Source organism: Phalangium opilio, unplaced genomic scaffold (assembly GCF_054372755.1).
Source record: "Phalangium opilio isolate 3A_F unplaced genomic scaffold, DU_Popi_V2 ptg000104l_1, whole genome shotgun sequence".
NCBI classification, from domain to species: Eukaryota; Metazoa; Arthropoda; class Arachnida; order Opiliones; family Phalangiidae; genus Phalangium; species Phalangium opilio.
Window position 1 is genome coordinate 1,564,384 of NW_028324206.1, and position 21,940 is coordinate 1,586,323.

Sequence of the window (21,940 nt, forward strand, 5' to 3'; positions counted from 1 at the left end):
AAGTCCGATCCCAAAACAATGGCCCTAAGCCATCAACGATGGTTGTGCCTTCAACAAACAAATGGAAGTGGAGGGAAAAATCTAAATTTATTTGGGAGTTTAAATGATATTAAGGAAGGGTTTGAATCTGACATTGACCATGATATTAAAGCATCTTGGTACTTCTACGATGAAAATGCGGGTGCAATTCAAACGATGCATGAAAGCCCGGAAATCAAAGTGTTCGGACATTGTTTCAAAAAAGATACTGTCTTAATTGAGGGTTATTCTGATGAATGTGGTCCCGCCTTTATGGTGGTTGAACATGCTGTGTCCATTAACCTGAAATGTTACGTCATTTGCCTAAAAGCTGAAATCGACTTCTGAATCGCTATATTTTTGAAAGACCTCGAAAAACCAAGAACCACCTATACCAAATTGAAACACTACCGTTTAAATGGCCACAAATCTCTCACATTATTAAGGGCCGATTTTATGTTATGCTTGACAATACTCCAAGCCTAGAATCGGTTTCATAACAGTTTAAAAACTTTAAAGGCTTAGTCAAAATCTCAACAACATATGTGATACAAAAAAATTCTAAAATTACTATTTTTTTAGAAGAATATTTTTTAAAATTAACTGTCAAAAAATAGAGATAACAAAAATATAGTCACTGGCGATAATTTTGAAGATTTCTTGAAAAATGGTGAGAATATTACTCACGAGAACAAATCATAATCATAATAGTATTAAGGTTTCATTTATTTCTATTTTTTAGCATGTGGAAAGCTTGGTCTACGTAGGAGTGAAGGAGTCACTGTGGTTTTAGAATCAGATGGAGCAGAAGTGAATGACTGGGAAACACTTTCTCTCTAGTTAACAAAGAGCTGTTAATGCTTCTCGAAAGAAATGAAAAATACCAATTGAAAAGCTCCGAGGCAAGCATATTTAATTCCACGGTGGGTGAAGAATATTCAAAAGTAAGTCTCACTCCTGTTCATAAGATAAACAAGTTACTGCTCTTACAGTCGAAAAGTTTGGAAGATTTCCCAGTCATTTCTTCCGATGTATCATCCATTATTCCTGGCTACGAGCTGTTGGAGTTCGAAGAAACTTATGTTACTCATCAAACTTGCGCACAGATTTCGCCTCACCTGGGTACTGAAACTGCATTAGCGAATAGTTGTTTAACAGAAAGTAACTGCACCTCGTCAAGTTCCTATACTAGCTCGGTGAGGTTATCTTTATATTAAATCTACTGGTTTTGATTGTTGCTGTACTTTCTTTAATGTAATAATAATTGCTTTTAAATTACTGTACAGCTTTTAACTCGAAACCCTATTAGCCTACCGTCACCTCTTCCTAAACTTTCTAACTATACAATTAAAAATTAATGGAAGGAAAACCAATGGCCATTTACGACCAACTGGTTAAGGAAATGGCATATGGGCTACTTCTTAATTATGAAATGAGAACTCACGCCGAATACCAGGCTGCTGCAATTATGCTTTACAAAAATTACCCATGCATAGATGTGAAGAGAAATGAGAATCCTGATGCAAAGGTGAGTTCAACAAGATAGCGCAAACAGACAGCGATAAGTTCGAATAATGATGAACTTAAATTATATATAATATGCCTTTTAGAGTTACTTTATAGACCTGCTATCTGCAAAAATCCGACACATTAGATGGGTTGAGAAGCGGCGGGAAACCGATCCTCAAGACAAAAGTGATATTCAAAAGCCCACAAAGAAGAGAAAAAATACACGAGTCTTAGCATTCAGCATAGGAATTGAACAAACAGAAGAAACATCTGATATACCGTAAGAAGGAGCTCTGACTCAAATAAATGCAGAATATCATGAAGACAATCCAGATGTACCGAAAATGTTAAGATTAAATCGCCAGACTTTTCTTAAGAGACGAAATTGGATATCGAAAAATAATGAGGTTTTTGAGGCCTTTTTGGATAAATTTGCGTATTTCATGGACATACGCCTTGTATGTTGTATAAGAGCATTTTAATAAGACAATATCCATATGAAATAATTTACTTCTATTTTAGCTTGAAGCTGAGTTTAATATGCTGATGAAGGTTGAAGATTCAAAATCAACGCTATTAAAAAAACACAGCAAAGCTATCAGCGATTTTGAAGGAAGATTTGCAAATAGTAATATTTGAGTTTATAACTCAAATTTTTTTGTTCATCGGTTAATAATTTAAATTGAAAGGACGGTGAAGATTGCGATGAGCTGAGTGAAACATTAGCTCTCATCAACGTTTTGGAGAAAAATTTAAACGCAACCCCACGGGTTAAAGGAGGCTCAAGGCCAAGGGGCAGAAAAAGCGAGCCTTTTTCCATGATAAACATATCTAAGGTAAGAAAAACTATTTAGCTGCCAAAAAAATCAGCATGTATTAAAAATATTGCCATTAATTTTTCCGAAGGAAAAACCAGAATCTTCATTGAAAGATGACCCACAATTAGTGGTGGTTGAAAAAATATCCAATGAAACGGATCTTTATTTTCAAAAACAAAACAATAAAATTCGAGGTGTCATTAGCCAGCGGCATATATTATTTGTTAGCATTTTACTACGTCTTTGATTTGGCATACCCTCCGGTTTTGGGGCAGGTTTTAGGCTTCGTTCAAGAATATATTGTTGGGGACAAGTCTTCTTCATTTCAAAAATCATCAAATTATTTGAAGTTTGTGGAAGACAAACAGATTGAAAACTTTTTTACAATGAATTTTCGATCCGTTGTGTTATTTTAAATTAAGTGAAAACTAATTTTTTCTTCCAAAGGGAAAATTAATATTTCTGCCAAAATGAATTGACATTTTTTTATCTTTTATGTTTTTTAAACAAAGTAAAAACTAATTTTTTTCTGCCATTATAATTGAATGAAAAAGAATTTGTCTGCCATTTTTAGTTGAATGAAAAAGATATTTTTCATTTTAAATTAAATAAGATTGAATATATTTTTTGTGTTATTTATAAAAATCTAACCTAAAACGCTTTTGGATTCTTAATTTGTTTTTCAACCTCAGCAGCTTAGCTCTTCAATATTATTTATACCCTTCTCAAACGTGTACACATTAGAATCTACAAAATATTTTGATCTAAACATTTTACAATGTAACTAAGAACCAGCCATTTTTACTGCTAAACACAGTCTAGAATCTACACGCTTAATTGCTAAACACAATTTAGAACCTACACGCTTAATTGCTAAACACAATTTAGAACCTACACGCTTCTTTGCTAAACACCATTTACATTCTCAACGCTTCACTGCTGAACACAATTTACAGTCTGAACGTCTCAGTACTAAACCCCATTTACAGGCTAAACGCTTCAGTACTAAACCCCATTTACAGTCTAAATGTTTCAGTACTTGTTGTGTTCAATAAATAATGACACAACTGTTAAAATAACTTAAACTTAGTTTATTGTCGAGATGATTTAAAATACAATAGAGGATCTAAGCTACTTGGAGACTCGTCGATAACTGATCGTGTTACAAAGGTTGGCTTGCTATTTATACAATATTGTTATCAGCTAATAGACTTATAATAGGCCAATTGATTTTTTATAGAGCGCGTACATAACATCACTTTTTCCTTTTTTTTTATAAGCCTAACCTTATAACTGGTTTATGTGTCCTTTGTGACCTTCTCAGAGATTGTTGTGGTTCGTTGACTTGAGTTGGCGGTGCTATACTGTTGTCAACCTCCTGTGGTATGTCGTTGATTTCATTTTGTGCTTGGATGTTTGCTGGGGCTCCACAGGATAGGTACCAATCGTCGTCTTCGCGTGATTTTGCGTCATGTGCCGATTCTGCGTGCCGTTTCTTGATCTGGTTTTGATGCTTCCGCATTGTGAGACTTCCTTTAGTGACCTCGTACATTGTTGATCCAATGATCTTGCTGATTTTTCCGGGAATCCATTTGGGACCTCGAGAGTAGTTGCGAATGTAAACGCTGTCACCAGGTCGAAACTTCGTTACGCCGATGTCTGCAGCTTCCGCTTTCTTCTGATTGTGAGGATTACATAGGTCCAAGCGAGACAGTATGTTTCTGCCAAGCATCAATTCAGATGGGGATTTGCCTCCAGAAGTTGGTGTTCTTCGGTGAGTCATTAGAATGCGATCAAGTCTTTCCTCGAGCGTGCCATTTTTGAAAGTCTTTAAACCTTCGTTTAACGCTTGCATCTCATCATCAAATTCGCAGCTTAACTTTTTCAAACATCCTTTAATGGTTCGTACAGTTCTCTCTGCTTGCCCGTTTGATTGCGGATGATAAGGTGCAATGGTGAGATGCTTGATGCCATTTATGAACGTGACCTCTTTGAACTTCTCGCTCGTGAAGCATGATGCATTGTCGGTCACGAGGGTTGGAATGACTCCGAATCTTGCCATCTTGGTTCGCAAGGCTCGAATGACAACATCGGTTGAAGTTGTCGTCACTACATCGACTTCAATCCATTTGGTGAAAGCATCGACCGTTATGAAGAGAATTTTTCCCTCGACAGGGCCAGCGAAGTCGCAGTGGACTCTGGTCCATGGTGTTGTAGCGAGTGGCCAAGATGCAAATTCCTTTGATGGTTCCGGTGCAGAGGATTGGCATATGCGACATCTGGCGCACATTTGGGTTATGTCACTGTCGATTCCAGGCCACCAGAACATCGATCGTGCTAGAGACTTCATTTTAACTATGCCTTGGTGGGTGTCGTGAAGTTGCTTTAGCATGCTAGGTCGTAGAGCTTCCGGAATGACTATTCTTTGGCCAATCATTAGTGCTTCATTCATCGTTGACAACTCGTGACGTCTCAAATAGTATGGTCTGACGGATGTAGATTTTTGAGCGGAGTATTTCCAGCCGTATTTTACGTTGGATAGGACTTTTCTCAGGGTATCGTCCTTCTCGGTAGCGTGTCGTATATCGGCGACTGTGACCGAACCCTTGTTCAGTTCCATAGTTAGCATGACGTATTCCGTCGGTAGTGGTGGATCGCTGGGTTTCGTTGGTAATGGCAAACGGCTCAAGGCATCGGCATTGGAGTGCAAACTTCCCTTCTTGTCGACGATCTGGTAGTCGTAAGAAGATAGAAGTAATGCCCATCGCTGTAATCTAGCAGCTGCCATCTGTGGTACAGGTTTTGTTTCGGAAAGAAGGCTGACTAACGGCTGATGGTCGGTCACGAGCTTGAAGTGCCGTCCCAGAAGGTAGTCTCGAAATTTTACGACTCCATATACCAAAGCCAAGGCTTCTTTCTCCAACTGCGAATAATTGGATTCAGCGGGTGATAACGTGCGTGAAGCAAATGAGATCGGGTACTCTTGTCCATTAATCTTGTGAGAGATAACGACTCCGATTCCAACTGGTGATGCGTCGCACGCCAATAACACTTCTTTGCTTGAATCGAAATGGACGAGGAAGTTTGATTTTGTGAGCAGATCTTTGGCTCGTTTGAACGTTGTCTTCTCTTGTAATTCCCACTTCCATTCGTCTCCTTTTTCCATGAGTCTGTACAATGGTTTTAGTTCCGTTGCGTAGTTGGGGACGAACTTAGAATAATAATTCAATAACCCCAGGAATGATCTCAGTTCTTCGAGGTTCTTCGGCTCAGGAGCGTCCGTGATAGCTAACAGTTTCGTGGTCTGCGGATGCAATCCCTCGCTGTCGAGATGATGACCCAGGAAGTCAATTGATTTCTTAGCGAATTGACATTTCTCCAGTCTGAGCTTCAAATTGGCGTCTTCCATAATTTGAAGGAATGCTTCGAGCTTCAGCAAGTGATCATCGTTGTCAATTCCTCCCAAGAGGAAATCATCTTGAAATGGGGATACGTTGGGCTGATTTCTCAACAGAGCTTCCATGTGCTTTTGAAAGATTGCCGATGCAGACGATATTCCAAAAGGCAGGTAATTGTACTGGAACAGTCCCTATTGTGTGTTGATTACGACTAGATCTTTCGAAGCATCATCAAGTTCTAGCTGACTGTATGCATCGCGCATATCGAGTCGCGAAAAGACTTTGCATCCAGCAAGTTTAGCAAAGATGTCCTCTGCTTTGGGAAGTGGGTACTTCTCGGTCTCAATCTGTTGATTCGCCGTGACTTTGAAATCGCCGCATATTCGAATTGTGCCGTTTGTTTTCTTCACAGGTACTATAGGTGCCGCTGATTGCGCAAATGGTATGGGCGTGATGGTTCCATCGTCTTCAAGCCTCTGGAGTTCTTCGTCAACCTTGTCTCTATATGTGTATGGAACTGTCCTGGCCTTGAAGAATCGAGGTTCAACGTTTTCCTTCCGGTGTAAATGTACCTTTACTCCTTTGAGAACGCCTCTTGTTTTCGTATCGAAAACTGACTCATATCGTTTCAGGATCTTTTGTAGCTTGACGTCATGATTGGACAGGAACTTGACTGCCGAAGCTTGGGTCATTACGTCTTCTCGTAATATTGGAAGGCTAGAAGACGTCCAGGATCGCCCACATAGCGTCGGTCCTTTGCCATGATACACTATGATTGGCAGAATCTCGGTTTTTGAATGATAGGACACCTTCACGTGACTGACTCAAACCACTTCTATCTTGTGTTCGGAAAATGATTTCAATTCTACGCTCGACTTCTTTAGGTCGTCCTTCTTGATGATACCCAGGGCTTGGTGATTCGGCATTAGTGTAAAGGCTGAGCCGGTATCCACCTAAATTCTGACGTCAACGCCGTTAATCGTGCAGTTGATCCGATATGGCTCTGGTGCACCATCATCTTGTTGTCTGTAAGGTAGTTGGTAGACCTCGTTTTCATCGGATGTACTTGTCAATGCGAATACATCATATTCCGGATGTGTAGCCTTGTCATCAATGATCTGATTGGTTTGCGTCTCGTTCCGTTTTGGACGACTGCTACGGCAGGCTCTCGCAATGTGTCCCTTTTTCCGGCAGTGATGACAAGTTGAAGTTTTAAATGGACACGCGGCTGGAGAATGTCCATCTCCGTTGCACCGCGTGCACGATTGTTCGCTTCTAGAGTCTCCATTCTGATTCTTCTGGCCGGGTTTATTGTTTTGGTTAGGACGTTTCTTCTTCGAGAGTATCGCTACTGCCTGTACTGGTTCGACATGACGTGTGCCTCCTTGACTTCTCATGACGCAAGCATTATTTGTTGCCTGTTCCATGGCCTGTGCTATGGACATAGCCTTGGTGAGAGTAAGGTTATCCTCGGATAGTAGTCTCTTCTGTAATGAATCGTCGTTACATCCACATACCAAGCGATCCCTTAACATGCTGTCCAAAGAGGTTCCGTAATTGCAAAATTCGCAAATTCGTCGCAGCTCCGAGATATATTTCGCTATGGTCTCGCCTGGTTGTCGATTTCTGGAGTTGAAGACGAATCGTTCTACAATCTCCGATGGTACCGGATTAAAGTAATCAGTGAGGGCTTTGATCAGTTCGTCGTACGTCTTGTCTGTGGGTCTGCTTGGTCCGACTATGTTCCGTATGGTAGCGTATGTTTTTGATCCAATGACAGTCAATAACACCGCCTTCTTCTTTGCTTCCTCAGTTATGCTATTTGCTATGAAGTATTGACCCAGCCTTTCTGTTTAAAGCGTCCATGACTCCGTTTCTTCGTCGAATTGACCGAATTGACTAGTGATTGACATAGTTACTCTGGAACTTGTTGTCTCCGTCGTGATGAGCCTGGTTTCTTCTGGGAATCTTCTTGTAGCAGTGATAGCGTTGTAAATCGGGAAGTGCATGTGGTTACTTGTACGGTTACTTAATGCATCTCGCCTCCGTCGCCAATTTGTTGTGTTCAATTAATAATGACACAACTGTTAAAATAACTTAAACATAGTTTATTGTCGAGATGATTTAAAATACAATAGAGGATCTAAGCTACTAGGAGACTCGACGATAACTGATCGTGTTACAAAGGTTGGCTTGCTATTTATACAATATTGTTATCAGCTAATAGACTTATAATAGGCCAATTGATTTTTTATAGAGCGCGTACATAACAGTATTATAACCCATTTACAGTCTAAACGTTTCAGTACTAAACACCATTTACAGTCTAAACGTTTCAGTACAAAGCACCATTTACAATCTAAACGTTTCGCTACTAAACACCATCTGAAGTCTAAACATTTTCTACTGAACATCATTTAAAAACTAAACATTTTCAACTAAACTTCATTCAAAAACTAAACATTTCAAAAACTACGCGTGTTAAACATCTAAATACTAGCCAACTAAACCCATTTAGGCAAAAAACATGTTTCAAAACTAGTCTCATTTTTCCGTATAGGAAAATGTATAGACTCTAAACGCTGTTTTTTCTGTGTACCTATTAGACATCAGTTTTACCAATGTTATAACTGCCTTTCAGAAAGCATTCCTGGAATACAACAAACCTCTATGGGAAAATGCTTAGATAAAAAGCAATTGCCTATAAAACTACAAGTAATATTCCCTCAAAATCTACCAAATCCCCTTTATTCGTTAAAAACCGTGACATACAACAATGTCACTTATACCCTGTATTGCTTTTTAGTTGAAAAGGGAGAAACCGTAACAGAATTCATGAAAATTGAGTTTATATTTTCAGTTAACGGATTTGTATATTTAGCGAAGCAAATTTATAAAGCAACACATTTTAATACAGATTTTCACTGTTACGAAATATCACTACCAGAGGAATCTAGCTGGTGTTTTAAAATGTGTGGAAACGAGAACTGCCACGTCATGCATGACAATTACAATGTGAGAGGAATAGATTTCATAACTTTGCGATCCGCTGTTTGTAATAAAAGTAGTTTGTAGTCTCAAAAGCATTCTATAGATTTCTAGAGAAAATATTTTTATGAGGCAAAAGCGTTTACATATGCATAGTGTGAAAATAATTGGGCCGGATTTTGAAGTGTGGAATGCCGTGGAGCAAGAAAGGAGTGGATACCTCTAATATGGGGGGGTTTGTGCGTCGGGAGTAGAGTATTGCTATACAATGCACATTCGCCACTTCGAGCTCGTATGTTAAAATGAAAACAATTTATCTTTGTTTTTTTAATGGTTTAAGCAGGTTTTTGATGCTAGTTTATCTGCTCAGGAATTCGGTGTTGCCTCCACCATTTGTCAGTGTCATTGCTACGTTTGATATAAACCAATTTTAATACCACATAGTTCTAATGTAAATTTAAATTAAAATTAAATGATTGAGTTTAAAATTAAATGATTGAGTTTCGGGTGACCATAAAAATATCGAAAGTTAATGTATTTATTATTATCCATTTTTTGAGTAAAATGGAATAAAGATCGTGTTAAATATAATTTCAAAAGCGTGACTATTTCCCTTGTAACTGTCCTTTGTATCATGTCTTTGAAAATAATGGAATTGGAATGGTTTAAAAAAGGATTAAATGTATAAAAGCCTTTAAAATAACATCAAAAGTATTGTATCGAAAAGGATAAACAGTTTTAACTGTAAATGTTGTTTTTTAGAGCTTTAAAATAAAGGACTTAAGACGGCTTGAAAAAGGTTTAAAAATTAATAAAACCTTTATAATACCATTAATATTAAAGGAATAGAAAAGGATTAGATTAATAAAATACCCCTATTTTAATCCCTTCGGGCTTTATATGTAAAAAGGGTATTTTTTACAGGGTTTAAAAATATTTTTAGCACCCTTTCATACCCTTGGGGTTATAAATTGTTAAGCAAAGGGTTTATTTTTTGAAAGTATTCCTTTTTTAGAACTTCAACAAACCCTTATTTTTAACAGTGTATGAAATAGGTATGACAATACCTGGAAGATTGTGGTGTTTAGAAGCCAGTAAGAACAGACCGGTGTCCTTGTGGGATGGACAAAAAGACCAGATCTTTGTGGTGTTCAGAAGCGGGTAAATAGAGAATGGTGTCCATGTGGCATAGACAAAAGGCCGGATGATGGTGTTGTTTGGAAGCCAGTAAGTACAGACTGGTTTCCATGTGGGATGGACAAAAGACCAAATGATGGTGGTGTTAAGGCTCGTTTTCATAGAAGCTAGAAAATTCGAAAACGCTCACGCTTCGCAAGTTTGAAAACGCGCGGCCCAAAAAAACCACGCTTCCAAAAGATGTCGCGCAAGCTTTCTCTTTCCTTTTTAGCTTACTTCTTTTCATAGAAGCTAGAAGTTAAATAAGGGTTGAAATACACTTATCTACTAAACTGACTTGCTTAAGAAACAGCAAATTCTACTTCTTCCCAGAGTAGTATTTCACTTATTAGCTTTTCTTTCCTCCCATTTTGAACCCAACTTTATTCCTCTATTTTTTGTTTTAGTTTTTTATAATTGATTGAATTTCGCTGAATTTCCTTAGCTCCACCTCCAATAAAAAGTGATTGGCCATTGACACATCGAGACCGCGTTCTCTCTTCGCTTCAGCGGAAAATATCTATCCAAAGCTTAAATCGTTCTAGCGCGACCTTCGCGCTTTAGCAAAGACGTTTCTATCTAAAGCGAGCATTTCTGTCTTGAATGAAAATGGTCTCGCTATAGCTGAAGCGTACTTTTTTTAGTCGCTTTCGCTCGAAATTTTCACGCAACTCGCGCCTATGAAAATGAGTCCTTAGACATACAATTGAGTAATAGCTCGTCTTAGTGGAATACAATTTTCCAAATTTCCGGGAACTGTAAATGTGGTCCCGAAATTGAGAACACATTTGCTCAAATTTGCAAACTGCGAACGCGGTCTCCTGGGGTGTAACAACAGACAGACACGTCGAAACTAGAACCTCTCCGTGACAAACGTCACTCGGAGAGGTAAAAATCATTGAAGGGCATTATACTTGAGGCTATTGGAGGCAACAAAAAATGAATAGAAATGGATAGCCCAAATGAAAGTTGAATAACAGTCTTAGTCTTCTATTTCATCTTGCCTTTCAAAAGTAATTAATCAATAACTTGAAACATTTTATTATCACAGTTTAAATAATAAAAATAATCACTAGGAATATTACAAACTTGCTTTTGGTCATTAACAGGGTGCAAAGAAAAACTGATCCGGAAATTCCAGCGGTTAAATTTAGACCTTATCAAATCTCAAAATAACAAACCAGTAACTATTGATACCTCTAACGTAATCAACTTTTCAAAACACCAGCTTACTGATATTGAAACTAACATATTAGCTAAAGGCCTAGGATTCACACCCTATAGCCAAAACATTAAGACGATTGATATTTTCGCGACCACTGAGGATTTTCTACTAAGACAAGTCGACCTGGAAGACTGTACTAAACAGGATATCCGGAACTTAGTAAAAAAAACTGTTTCGAAAAACCACTAACGGACAAAACTTTTGATAACCTAAACCGTAATGAAAAAATAGCTTTAAAAAACTTAAAAAATAACCCCAATATTAAATTTATTAACGCGGATAAGGGGGGTAAATTAGTATTTCTAGACAGTGACACATATAAGGAAAAAATCTTGAATATACTTGAAAACAGCGGTGATTACACTGGGATTAAGAATGATTGTTCTTTAAAAATTGACAAACTTGTACGGGCCAAAATCACTGAGTGCATCAAAAATAAGGAATTAGATAAGAGAACCTACTTTAGGTTCATTTCAAGTAATCTAAAACCACCACATGTTTACCGTTTGCCAAAGGTCCATAAAATCTGTTGCCCACTCCTTTTAATTGTATCTAGCATTGATGGACCTACATACTATCTAGCTAAAAATCTTGTACCTTTAATATCCCCCCTCATTAATAATACTAAACGTAGCCTCAAAAATTCTTATGATTTCGTAGAAAAAGTTAAAAATATACATGTTTCTGATTCTGATTCGATTCTTAGCATAGACGTAATAAATTTATACACCCGAGTACCGATTGATGGTGTTCTCGAGGTATTAAAATCTAAATTAACACTAGACCCTAAATTAAAAAATAGAACTGACCTATCCGTTAGTTCAATTGTTGAACTTAGTCGAATAAGCATCTAAAACACATACTTTAGTTTTAAGGGAAAATTCTACGTTCAAAATAAAGGCTTAGCCATGGGCAACCCATTATCTAGCGTGTTGGCAAATCTATACATGGAATTTGTAGAAGGAAAATTATTTAATCATAAAAGAATGGCACGAAATATTAAACTATGGGTCAGGTTCGTCGATGACATTTTTGTTTTCTAAAAAACGTTAGGGATAATACAAATTTATTGTTAGACTTAGTAAACAGTTTGGATAATTCAATTAAATTTACAATAGAACTTGAAAACAATGGAATTCTTCCGTTTCTTGACATTTTAACTGCAAGAGCAGGAAATAACTTGTGCTTAAAATGCACTCTCTATCAAAAACCAACACATTGTAAAAAATATTTAAATTTTAATTCATGTCATAGCCATAATGTAAAAATTGGTATAGTAAAAAGTCTAAAATATCGTATTGAAAATATATCCGACGAACCTGACATAGATAAAGCCTTTGTTAAAAAGCAATTAATCTATAGTAATAATCCAGACCATCTAATTGATTCTATTTTTAAAAAACCATGTGATTAAGAAAAATAATACTAGTAACCCTAACGACTCCCAGCCATGTTTAGCACTACCGTATATAAAAGGAAATAGCGAAATATTAAGTAGACTTTTAAAGGGAAAATTTGGTATTCAATTGATCCATGCGGGGGGGAAAAACGGTCAGAGATCACTTAGTTAAAAATAGACCAAAACAAAACCTAAATTTTTTAGAGAACCGTTGCGTAGTCTACCAAGTAAATTGCCAATCATGTAGTAAAACTTATGTTGGCGTAACCCAACAAACCCTAAAAAATAGATTCAATGGATATAAACAATGTTAAAAATTTTTAATAAGGAGAATGGCTTAGCTACACACGTCTGGGAGTCGAAAGGTCACATAATAGACTTTAAAGAACCAAAGATTTTATATCACGAAAAAAATTGGCGAAAAAGAAAATTTATTGAAGGCCTATTTATTAAAAAATCTGGAACACTGAATTTAAATCAGGGTTGTAGTGAATCAACACTGTGGGGTGTGATCGATGATAAACATCTTAGCCGTAAGAGGGCGCAATCTGATTAACATAAACCGAGATGATGTCATACGTTTTTTATTCTGTGATAGCTTAGTAGCCAACAGTTGGCTTGGACTGATGAAGACCCTCGGGTCGAAAGCTCTCCGTCTTTATTAGAAAATTTTACATCTAATAAAGTTTTATTGTTTACCATGAGTATTTCTTCGTAAATTAGTCTTTATTATAATGAAATTTTGTTTAGTAAATTACAAAAGGATATCTCTATCTGGATCATTATCCATGAAACTTAAATCATTGCTAGGATTTTCTTTCGTAGAATGAGTACAAATGTCGCATTTTGAATCAGCCGCTTCTCTCTTTTCTTAGGGCTTTCTTTGTTTCCAACGCTTCTTTGATTATAAAAAAACGTCTTGGTTTGGACCAAGGCCGAAAAAACAAACGATATGTCTGAGGTTTATCAGTTGACTGAAGTTTCAGATATTGCAATTTCTTTTTAAATTACTTTTATTCCTTTAATCCTTAATCAATATTTAATTCAATCAACTTATTTTTACTGTTAATCGATCTATTCCCTCTAAATTAATTTCAAAAATTACATATCTACGCTTTTTCAAGAATAATTCCATTTTCCGAAAACATTTTACCATGAAATTAATTATTTTGAAGGGAGTACGTGTTGGGTGACGAATATTGAATATTTGAAATATTATACGAAGTGTCTAAAAAGAGCAAGCGATCTTTGATATAACTCGAAAGGAAAATGTAAATATTTGATAGTGGATGCATATATTGGGGACGCGAATTTATACATTTAACTTCGAATATCGAAATGTTACATTTTTTTGTCGCGACTATGAAGGAAAGGTTGCACTGCAGTTTCCCTCTCCGAACTTCAAAGCTTCTTGGCCATAACTCAATCTAGATTTGGAACGTCATCACCCCTTACTACATTGTTGGCGTTACTTGTTGTACACCGGTTACGTATTACGCGGAATGATTTTATCAGGCGTAGAGACCATTTCCGAAAACACACAGGGGCGAGGAGACCATTGGGGTATTCTTCCTTGCACCAAGGGCCATCGTCAGACGGTGCCAAAGTTCACTACAGGCGGGAGGAAAGTCAACTCGCACTGCCTCTAGCGGTGCTTCTAGGCGAGAGGGAGAAGACCCCAATGGCGGCATCGCCCCAGTGTTTTAGTTTCTCCTTATGTAATTTGTGTACGATCGGTCCATGGCAGTTCTGGTAAGGTATGATGTGTTCAACCATTTTATTTCCTCAGGAAATAACAAGTCATCGGAACTGAGAAGTATTTCTTTTTATGTAAACTTTACCCTTTCCTTTGGTTATATTTACACCGATATCATATTTTTCCAGTGCATAAAAGGAGAGCTACCTACTAAAAGAAACAAGACAGGACCGAGGTTGTTGCTTTGTCTTAAGTAGACAACATAAGTTTATAAATTAGTTTGAGCAAAATAAATTCTTTATCATAATTTCTTGACATCAGTCTTCCCAGCAACTTACAACAGATTTAAACTTTTTTGGTGCAAACTTGAAAATTTGTCAAGGCAACAAGAATTAAAACTGTGCTTCCAACTTAGTAATCATCGACACGAAATCCCTTCAAAATAATTAATTTCATGATAAAATGTTTTCGGAAAATGGAATTATTCTTGAAAAAGCGTAGATATGTAATTTTTGAAATTAATTTAGAGGGAATAGATCGATTAACAGTAAAAATAAGTTGATTGAATTAAATATTGATTAAGGATTAAAGGAATAAAAGTAATTTAAAAAGAAATTGCAATATCTGAAACTTCAGTCAACTGATAAACCTCAGACATATCGTTTGTTTTTTCGGCCTTGGTCCAAACCAAGACGTTTTTTTATAATATCTGTCCCTTCAGTCTTAATGTAATTAAAATTTGAATAATTTCATGTTTTTTGTACCGACATACATTTGGGGTTGATCTATTTCTAATAGCTTAAAGAAGTACTTAAGTATAGTTAATTATATGAACTCATATCCAATAACATAGTTTTCGAAAAGCATATAATGTTGTACTTTATATATGAAGTTAGTTCAAAAATGACAGTATTTGAAATGTAGAATAAATTTTTTTATTTGTTGTGTACACTCTAAACATATATCAATGAGAATTTTTGAGGAAATGCATCATGAGTAGAAGAGCTTGAAGACGATGTCTATATAAGCATATTGTGTTGTACTTTATTTATGAAAAGTTTAAAAACGACGGTATTTGAAATATGGAAGAAAAATATTTGTTTCGTACACTGTATACATATACAGTGTTGTCGAGATCAGACCAACAGCTTCCTTTATGTACAACCCCCAATACTGCCAACGGGTGATGTCGTGCTAAATTATACAGGGTGTAAATAAATGTTTAGAATTCATGTTTTATTGTATTTAAGTGACAACGAGTGGCAAGATACACAAAGAATACAGGAGAATATGCGTGAATGCAACAAAATATTTTAAAGCACAGTCCTACGATTAGTCTTAGAACCTGGGCCTCAAATTGCAACCTCTAAACTGTTTAGTAAACAACTCAACGTAAATATTCGAAGTGTCTACCATTGTGGTTGAGGCACTCTTCCAGATGACTGTCCGTGTCTTGCATTACATTTGCAACCACTAAACTCATGACGCATGGCAAGACTAATGGTATTGCCGTCTTAGGTACTTCTCGTCCGTTAAGGCTTGATGTAGGGGGATATGATTATGCCTGTAGTAATGCCCTTGTAAACTGGCACGAACAGTAGAATGGCTTAGTGCAACTTCTTGTTCCACCGCTCTACTACAAGCATGAGATTGGCTTCAAAACTTTCTACGATGTCAAAGTCTGTATCCTCATTACAGACTATACAGTCTCTTCTACGTTCACGATCTTGCACTATCGAAATGACGAAAGTCCTCGCATCCAAATGTCGGTGTGGAGACCGTTCGGCATAAAGCACTACCTTTAGTTGAACCAGAGAGAATTTTACACATGTGTAAAATTCTCTATGGTTGAATGTTACCGCGACCTTCACCCAAAATAAACTTGCTGCCCAATTTTTCCTGGTTAGAATAAGTTGGCATTTTGCTAGGAAACGAGACCAACTACTGTAATTCTACTACTTAGCGACACTGAAAGCCCCTTTATATCTAAAAAGACCGGAAGTTCCTCAAAGTTGAGTTTTCAAAGATTGTCAGCTTGAGCAGCAGGTCATAGTATGTATAGTGGTGAAGGTCGCTTTAACATTCGACACGTGACACCACGGTATGTTTGGTCCTCCAATGTCCTGACCCTATAGGTCCAAACAATTACCATCCAGTTTTTCGGCTCAGCGTTGCGGTATTGCCGGTCCCATTTGAAATACAATTTCTGTAGTGTTACAATTTTAACAATACGCCTGTTAAAAAGGCACAAATACCGAAAAAAGAAACCATTGTAATAAAGGTCGGCCCCCTAACCTTAAACTATGAACAAAATAAAGAAAACATAAAGGTTTCTTTGGGAATGACTTTGAAGCAGAAGGTCCGAGTTGTCTGAGGAACCGAGAAAAAAGGCCGTAGTGAAAACTAATCGTCGTTACGTAGCAGTTAGGACCGAATTTAATTAGTTAGTCTCGTCTTTTAGCAAAATGCCAGTGTATTCAAACCAGGGAAAATTGAACATGATGTTTACGAGGATTACCCAAAACGGCAAAACCTTTGCGTGAACTAATTGAAGCCGATCCATTATTTTTAGAAAGGTACTGTTCTCTGACGAGGCTATTTAAGGATGGTACCTTAAACCTTCATAACGTGCATTTTTGGGAGGGCATTCTTGGAAACCAAATTATCGGACCCTTTTTCTTGATAAGAAAATCTCTGAAGGCATTTACTTGGACTTCCTGCGTCATGAGTTCGTTGCTTGTAAAGTAATTGAAAGACATGGACAGATGAAGAGTGCCTGCACCACAATGGTAATCACATTGAACATTTACGTTGACGTTGATGTGTACCAAACGGATTCGATTAGAGGTTGTAATTTGAGGCCCAAATTCCAAGACTTATCGTAAGACTGTGCTTTAAAATTTTCTGTTGCTCCCCCCACTTGACTGGTATGCTAGGTGGTATTTCAGTAGAAGAAAATTTATTGAATTAGGGATAGCGAGAGATGGCTAGTGATATGGCTTAGTTATGGGCTAGACGCCCTTGTTTTATTGGCAACATTATTACATTGAATGTTGCCAGATTAAATTGTTGCTGGTGATTTGGCGAACTATGCTAATGATATATTAAAATTTAAATGGAAAAGTTTCATTTTGACACATTCGTTACCCTAAAATTTTGTGTTTGGAGCCTATTAATGCATTATAGTGATAATGTAATTAATTTTAGTGTTAAATAGGAAAACATTTAGGCTGAAAGAACAACTGGCGTAGTTTAATCTTATTTTGTTATTTCAGTTAAGGGTTATCTATAGTTACCCAAAAAAAACCTGTTGTTTTCGATTAATTTTAATTAAATATGATCATTAAGTTGAAATTAACGGCTTATCTTCTTTTACTAGTGTTATTTCAGTTTATTATACGAGTTTGAACAAGAAATTCTGCAAACTTTAGAGGAGTGACTGTTTGACTCTTGCAGAACAATCACTACTTTGCCCCAAAACTTTTAAATATCACGCCTTTTCAATGGCTCTCTTTTCAAAATGGGGAAAAAAGCTTTTAAATGACAATTTAATTAATCGTAAGAATTAAACAGGAAAATGGAGGCTGGGTGAAAGATTTGTTAGTTTAATTATAAGGTATCCATGAATTTACCCAAAACACGAATCTTTCACATTCTGGGAGCACTGCCGTGCTCCCAGCCAAGTCGAGCACTGACATCCTTTTCTCGAAGCAACTCGTGGCACTTTTAAGCCCACTGTAACTTCGTGATGGGTATAGGTGAAAGTCTGAAATTTTGCTTGCCGCGAGGACTGTCAATCCTAGCTATTGTTTCCAAATTTCAAGTTCCTACCCTATATGCTTTTCGAAATATCGCAGGTGAAATTTACCTTATTTTGTCACTCACTCACTCACTCACCGATCATCAAAATTCTAAGGTACTTCTAGAGGAGATAGAAACTTAAAATTCAGGATTTAGTTTTCATTTATTTTATAAAGCACAGAAAAATTAAAACATCCCGAATTTTTTATAAAATTGTTCTTTAGTTCTTTATTTTAAAACTAGATGGCGCTGCCGTCTTTTCAACAGAAATAGTGTGTGTTCTTGATGAAAGGACGTAATGGTCCAAAGTTAACCGAAAGTTAAATATATATTAAAGCTAATAGGAGTAGTAGTTTAATAGAAATGTGTCGTAACTGATGCTACATTCTTTTATTAGGATATCGCGTACAATCTTTATTGCATATTCTCTGCGGGTCGAAAGGGGTAATTCAGCGTAAATATGGACAAACGTTAGCGATTATATTGGCAAACGAAGTACCACGAGAGGGTCTTGTTTTAATATAACTACCGAAGTATAACGAGAGGGTCTACAAAAAGAAGTGAGATCCTAAGAAAAACATTAACATGTACAAAAATGGGCCAAGCCTCGCTTCGTGCCCTCTCCGCCGTAAAAGTTCTGAAATCCCATGTAGAGCCAAGTCTGCCTTTTGGTCTCATTCAATCGCCAATTGAACAATTATGTTATAAATTAAGTACTTTTCCTAATTAATAACCAATATTCTTTGACTCTATCATTATTATACATCTTTGTTCGTATCAAAAATATCGTGACTTGGCAAGCGCAGGTGTACATAAGGTTATGCATAACTCGCCTTATAAACTTGTAAATAGGGTTATGCATAACTCACCATAAAATTTGTACATAGGGTTGTGCATGACTCATCTTATAGTCCTGGTCCATATTGAAGTAACGCCGCCGATACGGCGGTCGCTCATTTTCGGCGGCGAAACCTAGCGCCATTTTCGGAGGTGCAATGCTGCCAGACACATTTCCCCAGTATTTTTTGGACTGATTGTCGTCGGCTGTTATTCATTCCGTATTTGGACACAGAACATCCCCAAAGGTTAATTTTTGTTTACCGAAACTTTAATTGGCTTAATTTCAATACTATTTAAATAAATTGGAAACCTCAATTTCTAAACGTGGAACAAAATATAGTAAAAATTAAAGAATAAGGCTAGGACGCTGCCATTTTATAATTGTGCCCTACAGTTCTCTCAATTATGAAGCAGACGATAATCAGTTACCAAAACCACGGCCCACCCGCTCACTGACGTGATCGAGTTAGCTATGCGAAAAAATCCCTCTCTCCGTAAATGGCGGCCGATCACGTGATTTTATTTTTCCCGCGGAAAACGCCGCGGGATTCTTGAGAACTATGCGGCGCTCAAATGGACCAATACTATAAACTTGTACATATCCCCTCGACCATAAACGATTTAGTGAATATCCCTTCGACTTCCTTTTAATATTACTTACTTGCGATTGCCAAGTCACGATATATTTGATGCGAACAAAGATGTATAATAATGATAGAGTCAAAGAAGATTGGTTATTAATTAGGAAAAGGACTTAATTTATAACATAATTGTTCAATTGGCGATTGAATGAGAACAAAAGGCAGACTTGGCTCTACATGGGATCTCAGAACTTTTTAGGGCGGAGAGGGCACGAAGCGAGGCTTGGCCCATTTTTGTACATGTTAATGTTTTTCTTAGGTTAATTATACTTGATTGAGTTTAATTTAACGGCTTATCTTGTTTATCTTGTGTGGATTTATTTTATAATAAAAGTTTCAATAAAATATTAACTTAAATTGCAATTACCCTAAAATTTTAATGTATGCGCTTTTGATGTATTTTAATGATCATTTAGATTAATTTGAAAGTGAAATAGGAAACTACTGTGGCTGTACGAAAAACTTGTGATGTTTTAATCTTAATTTGAGCGTGGTTCGTGAGAGTGGATTAAGCTTAAAATTTATTTGAATTTTTTACCCTATTTGCAATGTTTAGTGCAGTTTAATATTTTTGCCATATATTCATCATTATGGTACCCTAAACTTTTGGGTAGTTTAAACAGTTTATTTAAAAGTTATTTGAGCTTTTATCCAAAAATGTATATTTTGGTTTAATTTCACGTTAATTATATTTAATTGAGTTAAAATTAACGTAGGATTGTGTTTTAGCAGTGTACATTTAGGCTATAAAATGAGTTTAAATGTATACTTCACCTTAATTGCAATTTTTAGTGGAGTTTTCGATTCTTATTTTACCCTAAACTTTTGAATTTCGCGCCTATTAAGGTGCTTTCGAGATAATTTAAATTAGCTTAAGTGTGAAAGAGAAAACATGGGGCTTTACCAACGGCTTGGTTAGATACAATCTTAATCAAGGACATCATTTAAGAGTTATCTGAGTTTTCATCCAAAAAAAATGTACATTCGGGGTTTAATTTCACGTTAATTACACTTAATTACGTTGAAATTAACTTGTCGTCAGTGCTCATTAAGCTTATAAAATGACTTTTAATAAATAATTCACCTTAACTCTAATGTTTAGAGGAGTTTTTTTATTATTTCCAACACATTGCGTTAAATTTTTATCATATCCTGTGCTAGGTTTGTGGTAAAGATTATCTATACAATATGTTAATGAATGATGTTATTCTATAGTTTAGCTTGAATACCAGTAATTAAATCAAATACCTATACAATTCATAGCAATTTAAACCAATAAACAAACGGCAACGTGGACTGTGGAAATAGCAAACAACGTAACCCCTCCGTTTCTAACGTGGTTACGTTGAGAGAATCTGTGATGTAAACATGAAAATTATTTGACTAATTAAATTATATAACGACACTGTCCTCCTGGATTAACCAGCACCACTGTTACTTATGAATTAAACAATCCACTGTTGGTAACAAATAGTTTATAAAATGATAACGTAACATCACAGTATAACTGATTCAATAGGACCAAAATTGTTTTAACGAATAATCTGGTCCTCTACATTGGTTTAGTTTTAAGGAATTATATCACACACCTTCACAATTAGTAGCATTTTAGTGAGATTAACAAATAATGAAACCGCGTATACCTGTCCTCAAATGAGAATGTTGAGTGAACTGCGCTAACCAGTAACCTATACACCACTCTTTTAACTGCCGTAGGAAAACACATTGAACATTTTGTGATCTTTCCTGTAATATTTTGAAGTTGAATTCTTCACAGGGTGAAAACACTACCGTTGATTTCTAAACCATTAACAAATAATGAAACCCAGTATACCTCATACGTAACTCTCCGTTTCCAACGTGGTTACGTTGAGAGAATCTGTGCTGATGTAAACATGGAAATTCCTCTACATTGGTTTAGTTTAAGGAAATATATCACACACCTTCACAATTAGTAGCATTTTGGTGAGATTAACAAATAATGAAACCCTGTATACCTCAGTCCTCATATATTTGTTTGTAGCAGGAAACGAAGCAGACTGCGTATTTTTGGAATACAGAGCTGGAAATGAGCTTTTTTTATCTTGAAAGGGGAAAGACTATATAAATACTATATTACATAGACAAACTAAAATACAACTTAAGCCTTGGCCGTAAAGAACGTTCAAAAACTTACTTTAAATGATATAAAAACCTCTGTTAACTGTAATTATTTACCTGAATTACTTTTCTAGACGAAAATTCGACCTGATAACGACCTATTTCTTATTAAGGGTGCTACAGTTAATTAGAAAATACATATAAAGGTGCTCAAGCTCGGATGAAATAGTAAAGTAATCTGTCAGCGTCTACTGCTAGATAGTCTGACTCAAAAGTAATTTTGACGTACTTTCAGAATTAACTAAAATTAACATACTTAGAGTTAATTGAT

General features: G+C 36.3%; 3 long non-coding RNA genes across 8 annotated transcripts; all 3 read right to left on the reverse strand.

Annotated features, from left to right (window-relative positions):
- Window positions 1-15,139: 15,139 nt before the first annotated feature.
- Window positions 15,140-18,932, reverse strand: LOC149630049 (uncharacterized). The gene is made up of 2 exons (XR_016374298.1): window positions 17,860-18,932; window positions 15,140-15,421 (listed from the first exon to the last, which is right to left on the reverse strand). It is a non-coding gene; the product is annotated as an uncharacterized LOC149630049 (long non-coding RNA).
- Window positions 18,933-19,802: 870 nt separating this feature from the next.
- On the reverse strand, window positions 19,803-20,827 carry LOC149630050 (uncharacterized). Its single transcript, XR_016374299.1, has 2 exons — window positions 20,758-20,827; window positions 19,803-20,688 (listed from the first exon to the last, which is right to left on the reverse strand). It is a non-coding gene; the product is annotated as an uncharacterized LOC149630050 (long non-coding RNA).
- A 288-nt stretch (window positions 20,828-21,115) lies between these two features.
- On the reverse strand, window positions 21,116-21,861 carry LOC149630051 (uncharacterized). Of its 6 annotated transcripts, none has more exons than XR_016374294.1 (4): window positions 21,727-21,861; window positions 21,507-21,592; window positions 21,344-21,416; window positions 21,116-21,255 (listed from the first exon to the last, which is right to left on the reverse strand). It is a non-coding gene; the product is annotated as an uncharacterized LOC149630051 (long non-coding RNA). The 6 variants fall into 6 exon arrangements; XR_016374293.1 differs by having other exon boundaries at window positions 21,344-21,452; XR_016374297.1 differs by having other exon boundaries at window positions 21,344-21,452; window positions 21,507-21,571; window positions 21,727-21,859.
- Between the last annotated feature and the right edge of the window lie 79 nt (window positions 21,862-21,940).